Consider the following 16,158-nt stretch of genomic DNA (forward strand, 5'->3'; position numbering starts at 1 on the left):
AAAAATCAAATGACTACATAGCAGTGGTATGATTCCTAAACTGACTGTTGTTCCCTTTTGGTCTCTGTGTCCATCAATACCACCTGTCTTGATGACTGTAAAATTGACGGTACATCTTGAAATTAATCCTTTTTGTTTTATCTTAACCAGCAGGGACTACTGGAAAATGTGCTTTGAGTGTGTATCATCTTTAAAACATTGTGTAGGGGCAGAGGCAGGCATTTGGCCTAATGGTTAAGATGTTGGTTAGAATAACACCATTCCATATAGGGGTACCTGGGTTCAAGTCCCAGCCATGCTCCTTATTCCAGCTTCATGTTAATGCATACTCTGTGAGGCTGCAGGTTATGACTCAGGCAGTTGGATGCTTGCCACCCATGTGGGAGACCTGGGTTGAATCCCAGCTCCTGCTTTGGCCTGACCCAGCCTCAGCCCATAATGGGCATAATGCAACCATCAAGTGAGGGCTCTCCCCTTCTCTGTGTACTTTCCCTCCCAAATACATAATTTTACAAATTAAAAAGATAAAAAAATTCAAACTTTGTGCAGACCAGCATCATGAATCTCTAGGTTGTACTGCAACCACAGACTGGCAGCCTGACTGTCCAGAAGGAGACTTCCTGCAGATCTGTCGGAGAGTGTGAATTGTGGAAGAAAAGCTTTCTTCAACCCTCACCAGAAAGTAGCTTTGCTCCCCGCAACATCTGCCAGTTTTCCCAAAATAACAAGGGGCTTACTGATACAGGCAGCACAGGACACATCTGTGAGGGCAAAGATCAAAATCAAAATTTTCTTTTATTACGGCCCAGCCTCCCTCCAACCTTATAACTCACTTCATTGCTATCGCTGCTTGAAATTCTTTTTTCCTAGAAGATTTGATTGATTGGTTTTGAATGAGTAATGGGACGAGAGAGAATGAGACAGACGGACAGATCCATCATTCATTGATTTACTCCCCGATGGCTACCACAGCCAGCTCACAGTCCAGGCTGAAGTCAGCAGCCAGGAGATTCACCTGGAGCTCACTTGTGGGCTCAGAACCTGAACACTTGGCCCTTGCTCCGATGCTTTTCCCAGGATGTTAGCAGGGAACTGGATTAGAAGTAGAGCATCTGCATCACAAATTGGCACTCGTATGGGATGCCAACATCGTAAGCGGCAGCTTTACCTACCACCCCACAGCACCAGCCCCAGAATTTATTTTAGTAAAAAAAACAAAAACAAAAACAAAAAAAAAACACTTGATTTTATGATATGTAACTCATACCAAAATAAAACTTTAAAAATTCTAGTGTCTGGGTGAGATAACAGTTCAGTGTGAATGAGTTTCCAATCAGAATGTTTAGTTACGGAGTTACCATCTTCAATTTGGAGAGATGAGGCTAGCAGGCAGGACTGAAGTGAGGATAGAAATGAAGTGGAGGGTACCAAGATGAGGCAGCCTGTCAGTCAACTTGGACAGTCAGATCTAGGATCCTGTCCTGGCTTCAACCCTTACCAGAAACCCTGTGCAAGGGGTTTGTCTTCTTACAATCTCCATTAGGCCTCTATGTAATAGGCTCTGATTGAACCACTATGAAAAAGCAAAGAGGTAATCCATGAGGAATACTTAGCACAGTGCTAGGCCAAGAAACCTTTTCTTCTTGATCTATTGTTTAAAATACCCATTTTAATAGAAGAAAAAATGCCAAATGTTATTGACTTATAGATGGTGTTCCTTATTTACCTTTCTTTAGCCTTCATAACCCAAAACAAAAGCCTGGGTGTTATGGAGGCTCCTCCCACCTCCTGGACTTTCTCTGGGGCTCCTGTGTTCCCATATATCCAGGGTCACCTTCACCAGAGTTGTAATTGCCAGGCCCCTTCTCGGTGACCTAGGAGAGCCTGCATCAAGTCAAACCCCTGAATCATCTTCCTTCCTGCCACTCTTTTCTTCATCCAAAAGTACCATCCACTACCCCTCCATCAAGGGGATGTTGCTTGATCTCATTTCTAAGGTCTCTTATTCTCTTAATGTAGAAATTTAACTTCAATTCTCCAAGCTTTGGTTTTGATAAGTGAAGGGAAGGTTTGACATTTTCTCTCACAACAAAGCCTGCTTTTCAGGACTTTTCTTTCATTCAGGATGCAAAAAAGACAGACCTGAGCAGCAAGCTTGTTATTCCAGCTGCTTTCCGCCATGTCTCTGAAACAATGAAGCATTGATTTCCTGAGTGAAGACAACAGAGCAGCTTCACACTTTTAGAGAAATTTTTAACTACTTGAGTTTAAAGTTGTCAAAATTATTATATCTCACAAGTGTACAAAGGCAAAAAGCCATTTTAAATAAGAATTAAGGAAGTCTTTTTAGGACTTATTTAGAAGTTTTTAGGACTTATTTATTTGAAAGGTACACTAAGGGAGAGACAGAAAAGAGACCAAAAAGATCTGGGTGGGCTGGGCCAGGCCTGAGCCAGGAGCTTCTTCAGTTCTCCCACATGGGTGACAGTCAGAATATCTTATGTTGCTTTCCCAGGCATATTAGCAGGGGCTTGGATCATATGTGGAGCAACAGTGACTCAAGCCAACACTCATGTGGGATGCCGACATCATAGGCAATAGCTTAACCCACTGCACCATAATGCTAACCCTAGAATTTTATTCTTTTAGTGAATCAATAGTTTCCATTGTATATCTGCACATTTTCTTTATCCATCCATCCACTGAAAGATAGACATCTAGGTTGATTCCATATCTTGTCTATTGTGACTAGCACTGTAGTGAACAGAAGAGTGCTGGTATCTTTGACAAGCTATTTCATCTCCTGTGGAAACACATCCGGAAGTGGAATAGTTATCATATGGTAGATGTATTTTTAGTTTTTTTTTTTTTTTGAGGCATCATCATAGTCTTCTCCATCCTGACAGTACTGATTTGCATTCCTACCTTCAGTGTATAAGGAGTCCAATTTTTTGTACATCCTTGCCACAATTCATTATTATTGCTATTTTTTGTCTTTTTCACAGTAGTCCTTCTGACTTGACTGAGATAATGCATCATTGCAGTTTGGTTTGCATTTCCCTGAAGGCTAGTGATAATGAACAGTTTTTGATGTGTTGGTTAGCCATCCGTGTTTCTTCTGGAAAATGCTCAGAGTCTTGGCTATTTCGGTGCTAGGTAGCTTGGGAGTTGTTATTATTTTGTCAAATGCTTTGAGTTCTTTGTATACTCTGGATATTAATCCTTTTTCAGATGAATAGTTTGAAAATATTTTCTCCAATTCTATAGGTTGTCTCTTCACTCTGTTGATTGTTTGCCATGCTTCTGAGTTTGTTATCTTATTCATTTTTGCTTTGATTCTATATATTTTTAAAGTCTTAGCAAAAAATACATTGCCCATGCCAATGCCCAATGTTTTGAAGTCATCCCTTATGTCTCCTAGTAATTTCAAGGTTTCAGATCTTAGCAGTTAGGTATTTCGTTCATTTTGAGTTAATTTTTGTAAAGAGACGTTGAGAAGGGAAATCCAACTTCAAGCTTCTGCATATAGATACACAGTTTTCTCAGTGGCAGTTATTGAAGAACCAATCTTTCTTCTTGTGGAATTTTTTTGATGCTTTTGGGAAGTATCAGTTGGCTATAGATGCTTAGATTCATTTCTGAGATCTCAATTCTGTTCCATTGATCTATGTGTCTTTTATGCCAGTACTATGCTGTCTTGGTTACAGTAGTCCTGTAATATTTCTTGAAACCTGATGGAATGATGCCCCCACATTTGTTCTTTCTGTTTAAGATCACTTTGGCTATTCAGGTCCTCTTGTGTTTCTATATGAATTCTAGGATTATTCCTGCTAGTTCTGAGAAGGAATTGGTCCACAGGAGGCTGCTGACTGAGGAGTGGTAAGCTGGCATCAGTGTTCAGCAAGCAACATGCTGGAGAGAGCTGGAGCTGTCTGCTGCAGACGTGGAGGGACTCAATGGAGTTTGAGGAGAAACCTTGCTGGAGGCCAGGTGCCACTGAATCCCTGCAGACCTGCTGGCTGCTGCACACAGCAACTGGGAAGAGAGGCTTTCTCTGTTGTGCCTGGTGATGGCCTTGCAAGACCCTCTTTTGGCAAAATCTTTGCTCCAATTGGCAAAGCAAAAATGTCCAGCTCCAATATCATAAAGAAAGTCAAGAATGAAGAGGCAATAAATTAGTAATTGGCACACAAAAATCTCAGAAAATATACCATCTTTGGGCTTTTTCTTAGGAATCCAGTCACAATTAACAATCCACAGAAAGGAAGTCAATTAGGTAAGAGGAGTATATGAGCTCTAAAAAACAAGGGAGAGGGGATTAACCAGAGGAATGTGGTGAAGTGAATGCCATAATAATGATAATAAAAGATCCAGGATGAGACCACAGACTAAGAAGAAGCCAGTATTTCTGATTGGATAGAAAGGTAGGGCTATGAGAGCGAGGCTTCCAAAAAGAAGGAGAAAATATGTATGTACACGTGTGATGGGGAGAAAGGAAGAGAGGAGAACAAGGAAATAAGAGAATATGTTGGGACATGTTGGTGGGAGATTCATATTCTGACATGAGTTTCAAGGTAAATTACTGATTATAGAAACTAAGTGAATAAAAGGCTGACACTGGTTTTTATTTGTTTGAGAGAGATGACAGCCCATCTGCCAGCTGCTCAATCCCCAAATTCTAACAACAACCAGGACTGGACTCTTAGAGGTCAGAAGCCAGGAGTCATCACCTGCTGCCTGGTCTGCACAGCAGTAAGCTGGAGTCAGGAACACACATGGGACTTGCACCCAAGACATTGCCATATGTGATGCTGGCATCTTAACTGGCATTGTTAACTACAAAGCCAAATGTCTGTACCAAAACTGACATCTATTTATCCTAGAGAAACTAAAAAGTTTAACACAAAAGGAAATGTAATTGTGCTCATTACATGTCTAATCATGAAAGTATTGTGTATTGTTAAGAATCCAAACATAAAATATTAAACTAACCAAAAAAATCATGGCACAACTAGCCATTCACTGCATGATGACATTTTGGTCAATGATAGACCTATGAGAATGTAACAGAGCTGAAATATTTTTATTCCCTAGTGACACCGTAGCCATCATAGCAGAAGGCATCCTTCCCGTGTGTGTGTGGCAAAGGTAATAGAAGCCCACATGCTCTGCCAGTCTCATAGAAATAAAGCACATACAGTAGCTATAGCATATAATATTCATTTTGATAATAGCTATGTTGCTTATGTATGTATTTTTATTAAACCATGGTCATTTTACAATTTTATTTGAAATGCTCATTTTTATTTTTAGAATTCATTTTCATCTGTTTGAGATGTAGTGAACAGAGAAAAGAAGAGGGAGACAAAGAAGGAGGAAAGACAGGAGATGAGAGCATGGAGAGAGGAAGAGACATCTTCCATCTGCTAGTTCACTTCCCAATTGTGCATAACAGCTGGGGCTGGGCCAGGCTAAAGCCAGGAGCCAGAGACTCAATCTGGGTCTCCCATATGGGTGGCAGGGAGCCAAGTACTTGAGCCATCACCTGCTGCCTCTCTAACAGGAAGCTGGGATTGGGAGGGGAGCCAAGACTCAAACCCAGACACTCCAATATGGGATGCAGATGTCCCAGTTGGCATCTTACCCACAGGCCAAATGCCTGCCCGGAAGGTTCTTTCAATGTCTTAGAAACCATTCCCACGTCCTGGAGGACAGTGGCACATTCAGATATATTTTTAAAGGAAACTTTGAGGAATGTGCTCTTTTTTCTTGCTTTTGGTGATTCCAGAAATTAAAAAAAAAAAAAAACTGAGAACTACTGCTAAGAGAAATTAAGGATGGAAAGAGGTTTGGATTGCTGCAGCTGCTAAGTCAAAGATTAACTCATCTGGGCATTTGAGGACATTGTCTCTGCCTCGAGAAGAGAAACTCAAGCCACTGGCTCTTTACGGTATAAACAGCTATTGAGGGGTGTGTGTGTTGGACTGAACTTTGTCACTCTCTAAATTCACAGGTTGATGTCCAACTCTCAGGATCTCAGAATGTGTGGCCATATTAGGGAGATGGTGATATAGACATTGGTGGTGTTATTTTACATAATAGAAGGATATTTGGATACACACAGAGAAACACAGAGACAAGACCATGTGAGGATGAAGACAGAAAGAGGGATGATGATCTAAAAGCCAAAGAAGACCAGTGATTTCCAGAAAAGTACCCACAACAAGGGCAAGGTTGTTCCTCTCAGCCCTTAGAGTCAGCCCTGCCAGCACCTTGGCCTTGGAAATGCAGCTTCCAGAAGTTTAGGACAACACCTGTCTGATGTCTAAGTCACCCAGTTTGTGGTGCTGCATGGCAGTAGCCCTAGAAAACTAACAGAGCATGACAGGTGCTCTTTCTAAGGAGTGATGGGGCCATTCTCCAGGTGAATTTTTCTGTGTCACAAAAAGTATCCAGAGTCAGTGTAGTCATTGTGTGTCTTCTCAGTATAATTACATTATCAGTTGACTTAAATTCTCCTTTAGAATGACCTATGCATAGTTAGGTGTGAAAAGTTGTACATGGAGTTAGCAGAAAAAATACAATTGCTGATTTCCTAGACTAAATTAATAAACTGACTTTTCCATCAGGGAGCAGAAAGATCCACCAAGTCTCCCCTCCTTCATTCCTTGCTTGCTTTGCTAACTATTTGAACTCCTTCCAGCTTACATTTGGTGTATAAGTTTTCTTGAACACACAGAGTCGTGGACAGATTGCTGAGTTCCTGCATGTATGCTCTAAGACAACAGCCAGCCTGCCTCCCCATTGAAAACATTTCCCGCTGGCAAACTGCTGGGGGTCTGAACTGACAACATGATCCTAAGATAAGTACACAGAAGTCTGATCAGTTCAGAGATCAAGTGGAATTGGAAATGTCTGCCTAGCTTGAAAACATCTCTAATCAATGGTGTGCGTGTGTCTTGCTGCTGAGTGAACCACAGATGTGAGCACACTGAATATGCCCACTTGAAATTAGGGCCTGAAAAAGTCCTGTTCCTCTTATTACGATTAAGGATTTCAATTCTGACACTTGGATCTATGCCTTCAGAGTAGAGGTGACGACTGTGAGAGAGCTATGCTGATAATTCAAGGTAAAAACATTTTATTTGATTATCTGGATGTTGCAGGCAAATGTAGGAATCTATTAGAGTAAGTTACTATCCAGAGAATTGACTCATTTTCCATTTCATTTTGCTCATGTAAGCATGGTCTAAATCACTGGATGAGAAATATTCCTAGCAATGAACTACACTTAAAAACTAGTAAAAAGTCATTTTTATCTAATGGCCAAACAACAAATAATTGCAACTCCATCCATTTAAGGGCTTGGTACTGGTAAGAAAATTGAGAATCCCAGAAGTGGAGGGATCAGATGGAGATTGCACATTTTAAGACTCGTGAGTGCTGGCTCTGTATTCTTTCCACTAATTCAGAGGGGTTTTTGGTTTTTTTGTTTGTTTGTTTTGTTTTGTTTGTTTGTTTAATGAGCCTCTCTAGTAATTTGAGGAAGTCTTTGGATCTAGTCACAGAAAAATGTTTTCAGGGAAAGCATTTAGCAAAGCAGTTAAGCCAGCATTTGGACATCCACATCTCACATTGGAGGGCCTGGGTTTGAGACCCAACTTCACTTCCTATTCCAATGTCCTGCTCATGTGCTTGCTAAGAGGCAGCAGGTGATAGCCCATGGTTCCTGCCAACCACATGGAAGACCTGGATGGAATTCTGGACTTCTGGCTTCAGTCTGGCCCTGTTCTGGATTTTGTGCCTATTCAGAAAGTAAGCCAGTGAATGGAAACACACTGTCTCTTTCTCATTCTCTTTCTCTTTCTCTTTCTTTCTCTTTATCCTCTTTCTCTTTCTCTTTCTCTCTCTTTCTCTTTCTCTCTCTCTCTGCCTCTTGCTTCTTTGTCTTGCAAATTTAAAATTGTTACTGCAACTAATCAAATAATTGTCTGAATTCAAAATCCTAGTACATCCTGTCTGCATTATCATTTGTTGATGTTTCCCAGTAGCTTGCTGTTGGACAGGGTGTAGGGACAGGGAGTTCTGTCACTGAAAACTCTGAAACCCAAGCTAGGTGGTTTGAATCCTAGAGCACACTCTAAGTGTATGGTGCAATGACATTCATTCGTTCATTATCTCAACACTAATTATTTGGTGGAAACTAGGAAGAAAGTGCATGCTTCAACAATTTGGTCCTAGGTTCAGGTAGTCAAAAGCCAGTCATGAAAATCCAGGCAGCAATGGGAAACAAGGGTGCATTCATTTAAGGAAAAATCTCTTCATTGTGACTAGACTGATTTTCATAACAGGACATATTTTCTATATCTAAGCATATTACTAATTCACCAATCTTAGCCAATTAATGTTTGTGTTTGTGTGTACCAAAATATTTGCATGGATTTTGTAAGTTTTTCAGAACAGTCTCAGGTTTACAAAGTAGAGGTGACAAGAGCAAGAATTCCCCTAAACCATGCCTCAGTTTCCCTATCCATCTTAACACTAGTATGGTCCATTTGCCACCATTAACAAATCAGTGTTAAGAGGAAGACTTTAGATGGAAAGTGTTATTTTCAGTACTTCCTGTATGCTATCAGCTTGAGTTTTCCCTTGATCACCTGGCTCAGGTAGTGTTTGTCAGGTTACTCAATGATAAAGCTGTTCTTTTACTTTTCTTTGGTCTTGTTCCAATTCAGTAACCAATGGAAGATCTCTCTTTCTCTCATTCTGTGTGTGTGTGTCCCTCTCTCTAACTTGAACTTTCAAATAAATAAATCTTTTTAAAAATTAGTTCATAGGAAAAAAAAATTGGTTCATAGGCCTAATAGGATAGCCTAGTGACTAAATTCTCATCTGGCATGTGCTGGGATGCTATATGGGCACCAGTTCCTGTCCTGGTTGCTCTCCTTCCCAATCCAGTTCTCTGTTTGTGACCTGGGAAAGTAGTTAAGAATGACCCAAAACCATGGAACCTTACACTCATGCATGAGATAGGAAGAAGCTCCTGGCTCCTGGCTTTGGATCGGCTCAGCTCCGGCTGTTGCAGCAAGTTGGGGAGTGAACCAGTGGATGGAAGACATGTCTGTCTCTCTGTCTCTCCTGTCTGTAAAATCTGACTTTACAATAAAAATAATAAATGAATCTTTTTTAAAAAATTAGTTCAGGTTCACTGAATTAAGGCATACAACTTTAGACAACTCACTTGGACTTTTGAAAACACAATTTCCTTGTGAAATGGGCATAATCATACCCACTATTGAAAGTTGGGCAGATGAAATAGCAAATAGAAACTTCAGGAAATATAGTAGGTTCTCTATATGTTGTAGGTATTTGGCAGCAAGTAACTAATTATTCCCACTTTAGAGCCACTGTCATTTAATGGGTCTGCTTGAGATGGATTTTCCTTTGTTGAAACTGCTTTTAAGGAATGCACAGTGTGCACAGGTACTTCAGAAAGCTTGTGGAAAATCAGGTTACAAGATGTGTCTTTTAGGGGCAGGTGACATCACTGCCTGGGATGCCCACATGCCATGTAGGAATGCCAGATTGTGCCCTGGCTGTTCCCCTTCCTACCCAGCTCCCTGCTGGTCCATCCTGGAAGGTAGTGGATAATGGCTCTTGTGCTTGAGCCACTGCTGCCCATGGGAGAACTGGAGTGAGTTTCTGGCCTCTGTCTTTTGGCCTGACCCAGCCCTGTTTATTGTGAACATTTAGAGTGAATCAGCAGATGGAAAATAAATTTCTTTGTCTCTGCTATTCTGTTTTTCCAGTAGATGAAATTAAATAAACTTTAAAAAGATGGTTATTTTTTGTGAAAGACTGTTTTGACATCCATGTCTTGGGGCCTGTGTTGGGCCCTAATGGGTTAAGTTAAGCCATAGCCTAGTATGCTGCCATGCCATATGAATGAGTGCCAGTTCAAGACCCAGCTGCTCCATTTCCAATCCATGTCCTTATTAATGTGCTTGGGAACACAGCAGATAACTGATAGCCCAAATACTTGGGCTCTAGCCATCACTTGGAGGAAACCAGGATGGAATTATAGGCTCCTTGCATTGGCCTGGCTTGTGGTCATTTGGGTAGTGAACCAGCGAATGAAAGATTTTTACATTTCTCTTTCTCTCTCTCTCTCTCTCTCTCTCTCTCTCTCTCTCTCCCACCTCTCTCTCTGTACCCTACCCACACCCCTGCCTCTTTCCCACTCCCCTGCTCTCGTGCTCGCTCTGTAACACACACACACACACACACACACACACACAAAGAAATTGGGCCCAGCATGGTATCCCAGTGGCTGAAGTCCTTGCCTTGGATGCACTGGTATTGCATATGGGCCTTGTCCCGGATACTCTACTTTCCATCCAGCTCTCTGCTTGTGGCCTGGAAAAGCCGTGGAAGATGGCCCAAAGCCTTGTGATCCTGCACCCACGTTGGAGACCTGGAAGAAATTCCTGGCTCCTGGCTTGGGATCAGCTCAGCTCTGGCCATTGCGGCCATTTGGGGAGTGAACCAGTGGACAGAAGATCTTTCTGTATCTCCTTCTCTCTGTAAATCTTACTTTCCAATAAAAAGAAATAAATCTTTTTTTAAAAAAAGAAAAGGATATGTCTAGTTTTTAATGCCACACATTTTCCTGAGCCTTTCATATCGCCTTTTCCATTTTCTGCTGGCTTCCCATCTCCCTACACCTTTCTTTTCCCCTTGTTTTTACTCCTTCTTGTTCTCTGGACTGTCAGTGCCTTCCTACCATTCCCTGGGGCCAGGCCCTTTTATACTCTGGCGCATCTGAAGCAGCCAGCCTGCTTGGTGACTGAGGACTGCTTTGGCCCCCGGTGGGCAGGGAGCAGCCAGTTGAAAGCTTGCAAAAATGGAAGAAATGCTCCACGTGGGGACTTGGATTCCTGCGTTTGTTTGTTTGGTTTTAAGTGGTTGCTTTGCTGATCCTATTACTGTAAAGGGTAATGATATTTGGGAATAAAAGCCTATGAATAAGTAATGATAATAGAAGAACCAGAACTGTGGGGCAGAAAGCTCATGTTAAAAATAGCCTGTCATTTTCAAGTCTGCCTACTAAGGCTTTTCCTAATACTGAAAGACACAGAGAATGCCTCAGTGACAGGAGCCAGTCCAGCATGGCAGCTATCCCTAGCCAAAGGGACACCGTGCTCCCGACCAAAGGGACGTGTCCACTCTGACATCAGCAGCCGAACTGCCCCCATGCTCCACCCAAACCCAAAGTCATCGGAGTGATAAATACAAAACTATATGGATTTAAGAAGGGAGACTATAAAATGAGAATAGTTTTACGTTTCCTGAGACTGTTACTCTGCCCTGGAATAGACTTGTTATGCACACTGCTGAAACAGGTAGGCCACCCAGTGATCCAATTAAAGCACAGATACAAGCAAGGTTGGACCACAAGGAAACAGGAGAAAAAACTGCAGCTCAGGATAAGAAGTCAGACCTCAGCAGCCTAGGCATCACGCATGTCATTATCTGGGAGTAGATCAAGCCAAAGTCCTGCAACTTGAGCGCAAATGGCTGCCAAACCCTGCTTCTGCTGAACTGAGAGAAAACAGACAACTATGCACTTAAAACGCCCAGCCGCCAGTCCAGGAAGACCAGATCCTTAGGCCTGCAAGCCAAGACATTACAACCGACATAAGCCATTGCTCTGGTGCCAATCAAAACCTCCAATTTATGGCTCTCATGGCTAAGGTCACAGGCAGAGGCCCCCTCCAGCTCTCGCTGTAGAACATATGCTCCCGTCCCTCCTACCTCCCCCGTCAGACACCAGGAGTCTGTTAGGGCACAAATGGGAAACACCCATCAAATGCCACAGGAATATTAACTTCACTGGGAAGCCTTTATATGCCATTACTTTAGAAAGGATTCCTTGTTAGTCCTACCATTAAACAATTAAATTGTCAGAGATGAATTCTGTGCATGTGTGTGCAGAGCCTGCCTGTGTGTGCAGGATGTGTAATTTCCTGCTCAGGTGATGTCTGCTGCAGGTTTATTCTCTTCTCTGTCTCACTCTCTTCCACCCCAATCACCCCAATTGTATGCTTTTGCCTTTACATTGTTGAAAAAGAATACACCTTTGTTATGGTGTATGTTGTCATGTAAGCAGTTTTCTTTAAGAATCTTGATATACTTGTACATTGTAAAAATTTATTTTGAAGACAGCAAGAGATTCAGATCTCCCATCCAATAGCTCACTCCCCAAGTGTCCATAATAGTCGAGGTAGAGCCAACCTGAAGCCCGGAGCCAGGAAATCCTCCTGGGTCTCCCGTGTGAGTGGGAGGGACTCAGACAGCTGCATGCTGGGGAGTGTTATCTCCAGGAAGTTGGAATCGAGAGTGGGGCAAGGGCTTGAACACAAGCACTTCAATATGGGATGCAGATGTCCCAAGGGGTGTCTCAACTGCTCTGCCAAATGGCCATCAACCATATCTGCACATCCAGCAGGCAGGAACACTGAATGAAATGCTCAAGACTAACATGTTCACTGGTATCCTTGTGCCAGGGCACGATTCCTTGTTCCTTGTTCCTGCCACCGGGCAATGAGACAGTCACTTCACTCATGCTATGTGTCTGGACATCCCCTCTAAGAACTCTGAACCCAGTTGGCTGCTGCCTGCAGGTGGGAAGAAAGATTTTCAAGTGCTGTTTCTCTTTCATTTGCATCCCAATAGGGCACAGTGTCTTCATGGCATCCCAATGCCAGGTCTTCACAGTGAAGTGTTTGACCTATGGAAATCAAAGGCAGTGATGTAAAATACAATGCTACACTGAAACCTGGTGCTAACTATTTTACGTCAAGAAAGCATACTACTGAAAACAAAGGTAATCATGCTTAATAAGTTCAAGGGTATTTCTAGAACTTCATGGAAAATGCAGTTAAAAGACAATGCTCTTTTCCTTGAGGTTTTTGAAGACTTTCATATTTGGAATCCCGCTTAAATCTCTACATTTTTTGTTTAAAAATGTAATTATTTCTCTTTACTTGAGAATCAGAAAGAGAAGCAAAGAAAGAGTTCCAATCCCCAGTCCCCTGGTTCATTCCCTAAATATCCACTATGACCAGAGCTGGACTAGGCCAAAGCCGGGAACTGGGAACTCATCATGCTGCTGTTATAAGTGGTAGAGACCTAACTACCTGGGCTAGCAGCTGCTACCTCCTAGAGAATCAAGGATGGGGCTAGGTACTGACCCCAGACACCCCAAAATGGGATGACATGTTTCAACCAACATGTTAACCATGAAGCCAACTACCTACCTCAAAACATTTTTATGTAGCCCAGTTTTTACTTAATTGGAATATAGTCTTGCCTTTGTCAGCTATCAAAGCTCTTTTTAAGTCTTTAGTCCTTCAAAAAATAGACTATAGTCATACATTAAGATAAAAAAGTCTAATAGGAATTATGTTAGTATGAGGTTAAAAAAAGCAACAGCCTTGGTAAATAGTCCCGAGATTTTATTTATTTGAAAGGCAGAGCATACAAGAGAGAATGAGAGAAATAGTCCATCCCTTGGTTCACACCCCAAATGTCCACAATAGCCATGAATGGACCAGGTGGGAACCAGGAGCGAGAAATGCCATTTAGGTCTCCCACCTGGTAGTGGGGCCCAAGTCCGGGGGCCATCTTTCACTGTCTTCCCAGGTGCACTGTTAGCAAGGAGCTGGAGCAGAAGAGGGGCAGCAAGGACTAGAATCAGCACTCGTGTGGGATCCTGGTTGCAACTGAGAGCTTGGCACACCATGCCACCATGTTGCGTTCACCTGCCTGTTTTATAGCAATGTACAGACGGGGTAAATAGAGAAGGAAACCAGTTTTGAAGTTAACTTATTTGTAGGTATTGATTCTGCATAGTCTGCCCCCTTTAGGATGCATTCTCTTTGCCTTGTAACTTTTTGAAATAGGATGACAGGGCCCGGCGGCGTGGCCTAGTGGCTAACGTCCTCGCCTTGAACGCACCGGGATCCCCTATGGGCACCGGTTCTAATCCCAGCAGCTCCACTTCCCATCCAGCTCCCTGCTTGTGACCTGGGAAAGCAGTCAAGGACGGCCCAAGGCTTTGGGACCCTGCACCCGTGTAGGAGACCAGGAAGAGGTTCCTGGATCCTGGCTTTGGATCGGCACAGAACCGGCCGTTGCATTCACTTGAGGAGTGAATCATCGGATGGAAGATCTTCCTCTCTGTCTCTCCTCCTCTCTGTGTATCTGACTATGTAATAAAAATAAATAAAATCTTTAAAGAAAAAAAAAGAAATAGGATGACAGAATTCTTGGAGCTTCTTCTTGGTATACGGAGTTATGGCTAGGCTTAAGCATGGGTGTATTCCGCTGGCTAACTGTGTCCCCTCTTAGGAAATTTCTTCTGGGCTGCACCCAAGGCTGTCTTTGGGTTTTAGCTGAAACACAGCACCTCTCTGTGGTCATCTCACTCTCAATCAATACTCTGGCTCTGTGTGTGTGTGTGTGCGTGTGTGCGTGTGTGTGCATGCGCGCACATCCTGCCCCCCAGTATTTAGGGTTTCAGTAAAGACTGAGGTTCTTCCTCCCAAAAAGAAGGAAAAGGGGATACAGGGGTATCTCCATGGATGAAGCAAAGGAAAAAAAGGGGGGTAATATTTCCAAAAATATGTATGTTACCATTTTCTTTTATTCTCTTAGTTCTTTGTGTAGAAAGTTGAAACCCACCCAGTCTTATACACACGTACTTTCTCCATCTTTGGTCAAGTAGTTGCTTCTACCAGCTGGGCTTCTGACAGTAGCCCTTCTCTCCTCCCAAATGTAAACCTGTGGAATGCTTAATGTGGGCCTGGATTCCTCCAGCACCCTTACTCCTTGATGACTGTGCCTCTCTCCCTCCCAAATGGGTCTGATGTGAATTATCCCTGAATCACCAGACAGGGCCCCCTTCTCTTCTCTGATCATCCAGGCCCCATGCATATTTCATACCCAGCCTGAAACTCCCTCTACTATGCAAGCTTGGGATGAATGTTACCTGGTTACCATATTATTTTGGCTAATATAGTATTAGCATTAAAAGAATTTCAATAGAAATAGTCATCAAACATGTTAGAAAAACAACTCTAGAAATAACTGGTACACTTTCTGTGAGCCATCCCTGTCTGTTCAGCAAGACAGGTCTCCTCAAACAGTCCTCCAAGCAAGGGATCGCACATGTTGCGGGATTTCCATTTGGAAATAATACTCATGGGCTGATATTACATCTGAAACTGTGCTATTAATTATTCATTGCTTTGATTAATTTTTGTAGTATTATGATACTCTTATTAAAATACAAATATCCCCGAGAGAGACAACACTCCAAGCTCATTATCAATGATTTACATCTTTCCAGGGATTGTTTTAGGATTAGCTGATGAAATATCAAATCACTTTCACCTGTGATGGCAAATGAGTCAATTCAGTCATGCAAGGAAGCACAGCGCATGCTGTAGTTGCTTCTGTATTGTGCTGTCAGGGAAATTAGGAGGGACTGCTTACTGCCTGAACTCCTTCATCCCGGCCCATGTTTCTTTTTCTTTTCTTTATTTCTTTTTGTTTAAGATTTACTTATTTTTATTGGAAAGGCAGATCAGATTTACAGAAAGATAGAAAGATTTTCTGTCCGCTGGTTCACTCCCCAAGTGGCTGCAACGGCTGGAGCTGAACTGAACCAAAGCCAGAAGCCAGGAGCTTCTTCCGGGTCTCCCGCACGGGTGCAGGGTGCCAAGACTTTGGGCCGTCCTCAACTGCTTTCCCAGGCCACAAGCAGATATCTGAATGGGAAATGGAGCAACTGGGACATGAACCTGCTCCCTTATAGAATGTCAGCATGTGCAAGGAGAGAATTTAGCCGCTGAGCCATTGCACTGGGCCCTGGGGACTATGTGTTAAAGAGCCTACCTCAGTATTCTGTCACTCCTGTTTCGCTCTCAAGTATAGGCCATCCCTCTGCATGTTGCCTCGGGAGGCTAACCAAAGAGTGTCCTACTCAGTACTCCTGATAATACTTTCCACCAGCTCAGCTTTGATCACATCTTTCTTCAGCTCAAAAATCTTTACTGCTCCCCACTGCTTACTGAATTCAAATCAAATTCATCT

At 42.6% G+C, this 16,158-nt stretch overlaps 1 long non-coding RNA gene across 3 annotated transcripts in view; it reads left to right on the top strand.

Annotated features, from left to right (window-relative positions):
* Positions 1-16,158, top strand: part of LOC131481236 (uncharacterized) — a 45,664-nt gene that overhangs the window by 24,529 nt on the left and 4,977 nt on the right. The window contains exon 4 of one of the 3 annotated variants that reach the window (XR_009246162.1): positions 3,820-3,855. The exons of 1 other annotated variant lie outside the window; for it this stretch is intronic. This is a non-coding gene — a long non-coding RNA (uncharacterized LOC131481236). Of the gene's footprint in view, positions 1-3,819; positions 3,856-4,639; positions 4,903-16,158 lie in introns of those variants that run through there. One more of the 3 variants, XR_009246160.1, reaches the window with a different exon arrangement.

Source organism: Ochotona princeps, chromosome 10 (assembly GCF_030435755.1).
Source record: "Ochotona princeps isolate mOchPri1 chromosome 10, mOchPri1.hap1, whole genome shotgun sequence".
In the NCBI taxonomy this organism is placed as follows: domain Eukaryota; kingdom Metazoa; phylum Chordata; class Mammalia; order Lagomorpha; family Ochotonidae; genus Ochotona; species Ochotona princeps.